This window comes from Homarus americanus, unplaced genomic scaffold, assembly GCF_018991925.1.
Source record: "Homarus americanus isolate GMGI-L3 unplaced genomic scaffold, GMGI_Hamer_2.0 scaffold12328, whole genome shotgun sequence".
Lineage (NCBI taxonomy): Eukaryota > Metazoa > Arthropoda > Malacostraca > Decapoda > Nephropidae > Homarus > Homarus americanus.
The window spans coordinates 1-7,759 of record NW_024743820.1 but is presented as its reverse complement, the minus strand read 5'-3'; the positions used below and the strand labels follow the sequence as shown (position 1 = coordinate 7,759).

The window sequence follows — 7,759 nt, the reverse complement described above, 5'->3', positions numbered from 1 at the left end:
ACCAGTGCCAGATTTATTAGACCTGTGGAGGCCCCCCTCATTATAACTACCCCAAGAGGGTGGGGTGGCGAGTGAAGCGAACCTAATCATCTGGGAGTTCCGCAATTCTAAATATCATATTATTACCACCACAGCATTCATTCAAAATAGACGGTTCATAGGAAAACCACCCAGTCGTCAATTTCAACGAGTAGCTAGCCTAATTTCTATCACGTGATAAACATGAATTTTAAAGATTGAAAATAAAATCAACCAAATCAATACAATATTATAATATGTGGAGGCCCCTGGCCAACTGCCCACTCTTCAATCCGGCCCTGCTCACAACTCTACTCTACTTTCTTGTAACGTGTACGTTTTCTTCTCCATTGTTGTAACATATGTCTGTCTTTTGTTAATTTTACTGTTTCTGCTCTATGGTCAATTTCAAGTAAAGGTTAATATTAACTCGGTGCTTTGTTCTTCATTGTTTTACTCTCTCTGTCATCTTATTTTATTCCTCATATTAACTTCTTTAGACTATTCTATTTAAGTTTAAGACTTTTTTAATATTACAATAGTACTATTTGGATGTATATGTGTCTTAACAATGTCTCACACTTAAACTGAGGCCAATATTGCTGTTGTAATATATTCACAATTTCTATCCAAGATAAGTAAAGCACTGAATACGATTTCATAATATTTTCCTTTCACGTTTTACACTACTTTCGTGTCACAATAAAGTTTAAATCGTTTACTCGTCATCAAACAACCAAACCTGCCGGCGTCACTTTGACGTCATAACAAGGCAATGTTCCCATTGGCTACAATTTCACCTAAAACAGCTTGTGATTGGTCAGGGAGTGTGGGCCGCCTGTATATAAAGCCTGGTAGACGGACGTCAACACAGAACACTGGCACGCGACGACGCTACAACATCTTCTGTACTGTAAGTGTATCTTCAAATTGTAAATTATTTGTTGGCGATTGGGAAGCTATTGTTTAAAATTTCACTTGACAAAAAAAAAAAAAAGGTAAATTTTATTAGTCTTGATATTACCTAAACTAAACTTTTTAAATAAGTTTCGCGTTAAACCATTCCGCCAGGCTTACATAACATTAATCTTCTTGCTATTTCTAGAACACGCTCCTCAAACGACCATAAACCCTATACGAGTTGACCGAGGTAGCTGCAGTGTCACCACAAGAACAATTCGGAGCGTCTACAAAAGTTCTCTTGCTTTGCTTTTTACCTGTTGATGGAGAACTCGATCGCAACAATTCCTTTCCTACTCCAGTTCTACCGCGGTTAGTGGATCCTTCCCACAGCATTACAGTGAGTTTCCTAGTGTTAAACTACAAGAAATTGGTCTCCAAAAAAACTGCTTTGTTATTTCTTCTACCCCATTTGTGGGTCATGAGCTGTATTGCATTACATTCTGTGCAAGTAAAGTCAAACTTGTACATATTGAATATCCAGTATATGTAACCAATAAAGTTTTTCTATTTATGGAATAATCCAAATCCTTGCTTTTACTAAATCCAAATCCTTGCTTTTACTAAATCAAAACCCAGAGTATAATAAAATCTCGACTACGTCTGCTGTTTGAAAGTTTGCCCATAAATAGTTCTCAAATACTCTACTTAATGGTGTTAAACGCTTCGGGAAATACAGCTCTACTCCTCTTAAATTAGTATTACTTTTTCACAACATAACCCAATAGACAAATGATGACATTAATGTGTGGCTTTTTACTTTCCAATCGTTCAAAGTACACATTCTCGTACTAAAGTACGATCATCACTGGTTTAAACTAATCTTAGTATTTTCTAATAACACCAGAAGTGGTAAAATACTAAATTCCAAGCAAGACATATGAAAGTCTAACCTATAAATAAAAATATGAACTTCCATCTATGACCACTGCAATACTAAATATAGACCCAAGTCTTTCAATATTCAGTCGAAATCAAGGTAAAATTAGAGGTCTGGTCATGTAGTCTGTAGTTTGGACAATTCTAAAACGCTTCTTCAATTGCATTTCCGCCGCAATGTATATTAGAGTATTTTCATCTCAAAAGACTGCCTTTTACTTGTTCAACATGGGAAAGGCTTTGAAATTGAAAAAGCAAAGTGGGTTAAAGATGTAATAACGACGGTTGTGCATGTCAGAGATAAGAGAACCGTCAACAAGGATATTTAGAGCAAGGTATAGTTAAGTGGGAAGTACAGAAGGAGAATAAAAGCGGAGGGTGGTTTGTGAGTTAACGTGTAGCTATACCTTCAGTAATTTGATGCAAATAATATTTTCATAATGCCGACTATAATGGACGGAGTATAAATAAAATGCATTGTGTAAAAATAAAAATATTATTTTTTTAAAGTTTAATGTGCACACTTACCTATTATTCAATAGTAATTGCATCCCAGTCCTCTTCGTAGTGTGAACAACTGTAGAGCTGGAAGCATGTGAAGTGCTTGGTTCAGGTTCTCTTGTAACTGTATGCCTCCACAGTCCCTATCTTTCTTAAAATATCACTAGGAAGTTCATAACTTGCACAACAGGTGTTCTGTCTTTTTAACCCATACTTTATTGTAAGAATTGTCTTTAATGTCCATAGTTTCATTTTGTTGCGCAATTTTGATTTCACAAAGTTCATATTACTAAATGTGCGCTCTACATCTGCGTTTGAATGCGGAAGAGATAAGGCAGCGAGTGCAATTTCAGCCAGATCATGGTAAGGGTTTTCACCGGTCGCATCTCTGTAATTTGCCACTTCTGACCACAATTTTAGGGTGTTAGATGTTTCTGTCCAGATTGTGTGATGCAGTTTTTTCCACTGGAAATCAATCTTGGTAAGGGTGCTGGAATCTTCTGTAAATAAGTGTGCCAAACCAAATAGATCTGATTTAATAGGCTTCAAGCATTCATCGGCACTCAGAAAAGAAATAGACTGCAGCACACGAATGTTGTCAGGTAAGCGTTGACCAAGTTGTTTTATGAGTTCAACCCGTTCAAATGCATTGTCCCTGTAACCCCGTTGCTATATATTATGGCTCGAAATTAGGAAAACTGAGTTTTCATGGACAGTCCAAAAGTATCCAGAAAGTCGCTAGATTTCTGTGGATATCTCTAGATTTGCGACAAGTCGCAAATCGCTCTAAAGTGTCGCTAGAAAAAAACAAAAAGCTCTAGATCTAGCTACAAAGTCGCTAAGTTGGCAACTCTGGAGACAACTGAAGATGTCTTGAATAAAGACGAAAGCTAAGGTGCTCCGTTGTTTCCATTTTCCCGTGTGATTTTATCAATATATATATATATATATATATATATATATATATATATATATATATATATATATATATATATATATATATATATATGTGTGTGTGTGTGTGTGTGTTCCTACGCCGACCTACAGTATAACATAGGTCATATTATTACCTATAGCAAACCTATCCGCCAATCACGTCAGTCGTTACACAACCAATACCCATTAATCCATAAATAGTGATGCTACTATTTTTAATGAAATTTACACCACTGATATCCAGGACCAGCTATCACTATCACAAGTTGTGACCTTCCCCACACACGGTCAAAATACCCTTGACCTTATCTTAACTGACTTAGCGGACCAGTACCAACCACCTCAACCAATGCCTCCTATCGGGTGTAGCACACACTTATCAGTGCTCTGGTCCCCAGCTGCCACTCCCACTCAAGTACAGAGACCCTACATCAAGACCTACAGGCCAATTACTGACTCTGCAGTGCGCCTCTTTGGGCAGTGGATAGTTCACCATCCCTGGACTGAAGTACTTAGCGTGGATGACGTGGAAACCAAATGGATAAATTATACCAACACCACCACGGAAGCTCACCGCCACTTCTTCCCCGAGAAGTCCGTCACATCTCACCCAGCTGACTTGCCCTGGATCACACCTCGGATCAAAAGACTTATGCAACAGAGAGACAGAGCCTTTCATCTCAATGACCACATCCGCTACAGGTCACTTCGCAACAGAGTCATCCGCGAAATACGCACTGCAAAGAAGTCCCACTACCCAACCAAATTACAACACCTGAAGCAGACCAACATCAGTCAATGGTATGGTAAGCTTAAAGAACTCTGTGGATAAACAATATGACACACCCCCTCCCCTTCCTTAGCCATCTCACTAATGTTGACGCAGCTGAGCAAACAAATAACCATTTCGCTACGATATGCCACACGCTCCCACGGCTTGACACAACCACTTACCTACCAGCCCCCCTTCCCACTGACTCAGTAGAAGAATTTGACGTAGCAAAATGCCTGGACAAACTAAAATTAAAATGCTCTACCACCCCCATTGACTTACCAATGAAACTCTTCAAGGAGTTCTCCCCGGAGCTTGCTAAACCCCTCTGCTCCATCATCAATGCTTCTCTCAGTCAAGCCAGATGCCCAGCTGACTGGAAGACCTCTTATGTATCACTAGTGCCCAAGTCAACCAGCCCACCCCAATACCCAGCCTAATCTGTGAAAGTTTTGTGTTTGACTGGGCTTATGCTGATATTGCAGGAGTCGTAGACCCTCAGCAATTTGGCAACATGAAAACTTCCTCCTCCACCACTCACTGTCTTGTCAGCTTTCTCGATTACATATACCGCCATCTCGAGAAACGAAAAACGTCTGTAGCTGTCGCCTTCGTTGATTTCACTAAAGCGTTCGACCTAGTCGACCACAATATAATCATAAACAAAGCTATTGACCTCGGGCTTCGGAGAAGTCTCATACCACGGCTTACAGACTTCCTCGGTGACCGACGCCAAGCTGTACGCTTCCGAGGGGCTGTCTCCACCTTTCAGTCACTCGCCTGTGGCGTCCCCCAAGGCACCAAGATGGGACCACTCTGCTTCCTTATGCTCATCAATGATGCCCTAAGAGAAACCCCTACTCGCTGGAAATACGTCGACGACTCCACCATTGGGATCGGCGTCAACAATTCTGCTCCCGACTATACCGCCCTTCAGGATTTATTGAACAGTCTCCAAAACTGGGCCACCAACAACCATGTCACCATACCAAGACCATGGTTATGCACATCAACCTCTCCTCCGACATTGTCCCACCTCCTTCCATTACCCTAGGTCCGAACACACTCCAGGTTGTAGATTCCACGAAGCTCCTCGGCGTCACCATAGACAACAAACTAAATTGGAAACCACACGTCAGTGAAGTTGTCAAATCCTCCTCCGCCGACTCAAGTCCCTCGGACTTCCTGCACACGAGCTCCTCAGTGTATACACAACATTCATACTTCCCAAGCTCACCTATGCCTCCCCCACCTGGTCTTCCTCCCTAAATGCCACACAACGTAAACACCTAGAAAAAGTGCAAAAGAGGGCATGCAAGATTATTCTCTCCCCTTCCTACACCACATATCAAGAAGCGCTCAACACACTGACCCTTTCGACTCTCACTGACCATCACCACGGCCTCATCTGCAAATTTGGTAAGAAGCTTCTACACCATCCTCGACACCGGCCCCTACTACCACCTGAGATCCCCTGTCCGAGAATTGCTGTTCGACACCACAACCGCATCCAGCCCATACGTGCACGAACTGATCGCTATAAGAACAGCCCAGTCCCAACCATTGTAAAATTATCAATAACATGTAATAAATCAGTGTATTCACTCCCAGTAAACACTGCTCCCTACACTGTCACTATGTTGAAATGAACTGTAGTTTGAGCTGATCCCCATCTAAGTTACTATACATCTAAGTTACTATATGTCTTATTTGTGTCACTTATGTCACTTGTATATTATTTGTAATTCGTAACCCATTCCCCAAATATGTAACTGTATATTTTCAGCCTTCTGGCTGCCAAGCTCTTTCAATAAACCGTTAATTATTATTATTATTATTATTACACACAGTAAACTTTCTCCCACTCTCTAACACACACGGCCGTGCCAAGATAACCTCCACCCAGGCTGCATCAAGATAGCGTCTCGCCTCGGTGTGTCTTACAAGGTCGAACGAAGGATTTGGCGTTAACGGGAATTTTGTATCTAGGTTAGGTTCGGTTGTATCGAGGTTAGGTTTATGTCGGGGTTAGGGTTCGTTAGGCTAGGTTGTATCTAGGTTTGGTTAAGTTAGGTTGTATCGAGGTTAAGTATCATTACGTTATAGATACTAACTCGGCTCCGGGTCTCAGTTCGTGCATCACAATCTATATTCATGACGGCGGAGATAAACTGACCAGAACTAATAGTGTTGGTTTAAGTTTGGTGAGTATTGTGTCGCGCGATGCGGTTCACTGTGCATGCGTACTGAGAATTTGGCCCGCGAGTGAGGTCTTGATTTTACTCTTAACCTAATCTCGATATAACCTAACCTAACCCGATCCTAAGAAAATTAACGGCCATATTATTAAACAACATCTACCCCTTCCAACGAAGAATCTTTTCGAAGGTATTGTTCCATCAAGCGGCATTTTTAAATGCTCGAACCTCTTCCACTTAGTGCGGGATGATTTTATTTAGGTCTGGTAATACTGTCTCCTTCGCTGATGCATTATGGGTGTTTGTTTACCTTTGTTGGCGCCATGTTTAGTATTGTAGCAGCTCTCGTCAGGGATATGTTTACCTTCAAAGTCTCCCTACTTTTACTTTTATCCTCTTCGCCACTGATCGGCTTGTTAGCCGCTTGGGCGATCGGTCACGACTCTTTTCCTTTATATTCTTCACCAAAAGGTCGGCTCGCTAGCCGCCCGGGCGATCGGTCACGTCTCTGTCACGCACTGTTGGCAAATACCGGGCATGCACCGGCTCCTGAATGTACCTGAACCCGCTCCAGTGTTGGTCAAGTCCTCTCTTGAAAGAGCTCACACTCGGTGCCGTCACAACACTTTCTGGTAGATTGTTCCAAGAGTTTACAACCCTCACTCCGAAAAAGTTTGCCCTCACGGTTTTCCGGACTTGCGGCTTCTTCAATCTTGAGCTGTGACCCCTTGTGGGGCGAGCGTCCGCCAGCTCCAAGTAAGGACACTCAACTGAGTAGTGCCCCCTGAGATGCTTATAAACCTCAACTAGGTCCCCCCTTGCCCGTCTGTAGTATAAGCTAGGCAAGTTCAGGCGCTCCAATCTCGCAGGGTAGCTGAGATGCTGAAGTGCAGGCACCAGCTTGGTGGCCCTCCTTTGAACATTTTCAACCAACTGACAGTCCCTAGCATATCTCGGGGACCAGATGGGGTGACAGTACTCCAGATGGGGAAGCACTTCACTCCTGAAGATCGTCACGAGGGACGGACCGTCTAGATATCTGAACGACCTTCTTATAAGACCCAATAATTTATTTGCCTGATTTACCTTCTCCTCACAATGGCCCGAGAACTTCAGCTCATTGTCAACATACACACCTAGGTCCTTCTCACACACAGTCTCAACTAGTACATTTTCTTCATCCCGTTGGGACATATGGTACGCCTCCTTACCGTTGGTACGCCCCAGGTGCATCCTCTTACACTTCGTGACATTGAATCTCAGCAGCCATTCCTTCGACCATTCCTGGAGCCCACAGAGGTCCTTCTGCAGCTCTTCACAGTCCGCTTGGTTCTTAATTTCCCGAAATAACTTGCCATCATCGGCAAACATTTGTATGGAGGAGTGTACAGCGTCAGGCATATCATTTATGAAACAAACAAACAACAGCGGGCCCAATACACTACCCTGCGGTACCCACTTGTTACAGGTACAGATGACGATTTCGTGCCATTAA

At 42.4% G+C, this 7,759-nt stretch overlaps 1 long non-coding RNA gene across 1 annotated transcript; it reads left to right on the top strand.

Annotated features, from left to right (window-relative positions):
* Nucleotides 1-732: 732 nt before the first annotated feature.
* LOC121877546 lies at nucleotides 733-1,506 on the top strand. Its single transcript, XR_006091013.1, has 2 exons — nucleotides 733-931; nucleotides 1,124-1,506. It is a non-coding gene; the product is annotated as an uncharacterized LOC121877546 (long non-coding RNA).
* The last annotated feature ends 6,253 nt before the right edge of the window (nucleotides 1,507-7,759 follow it).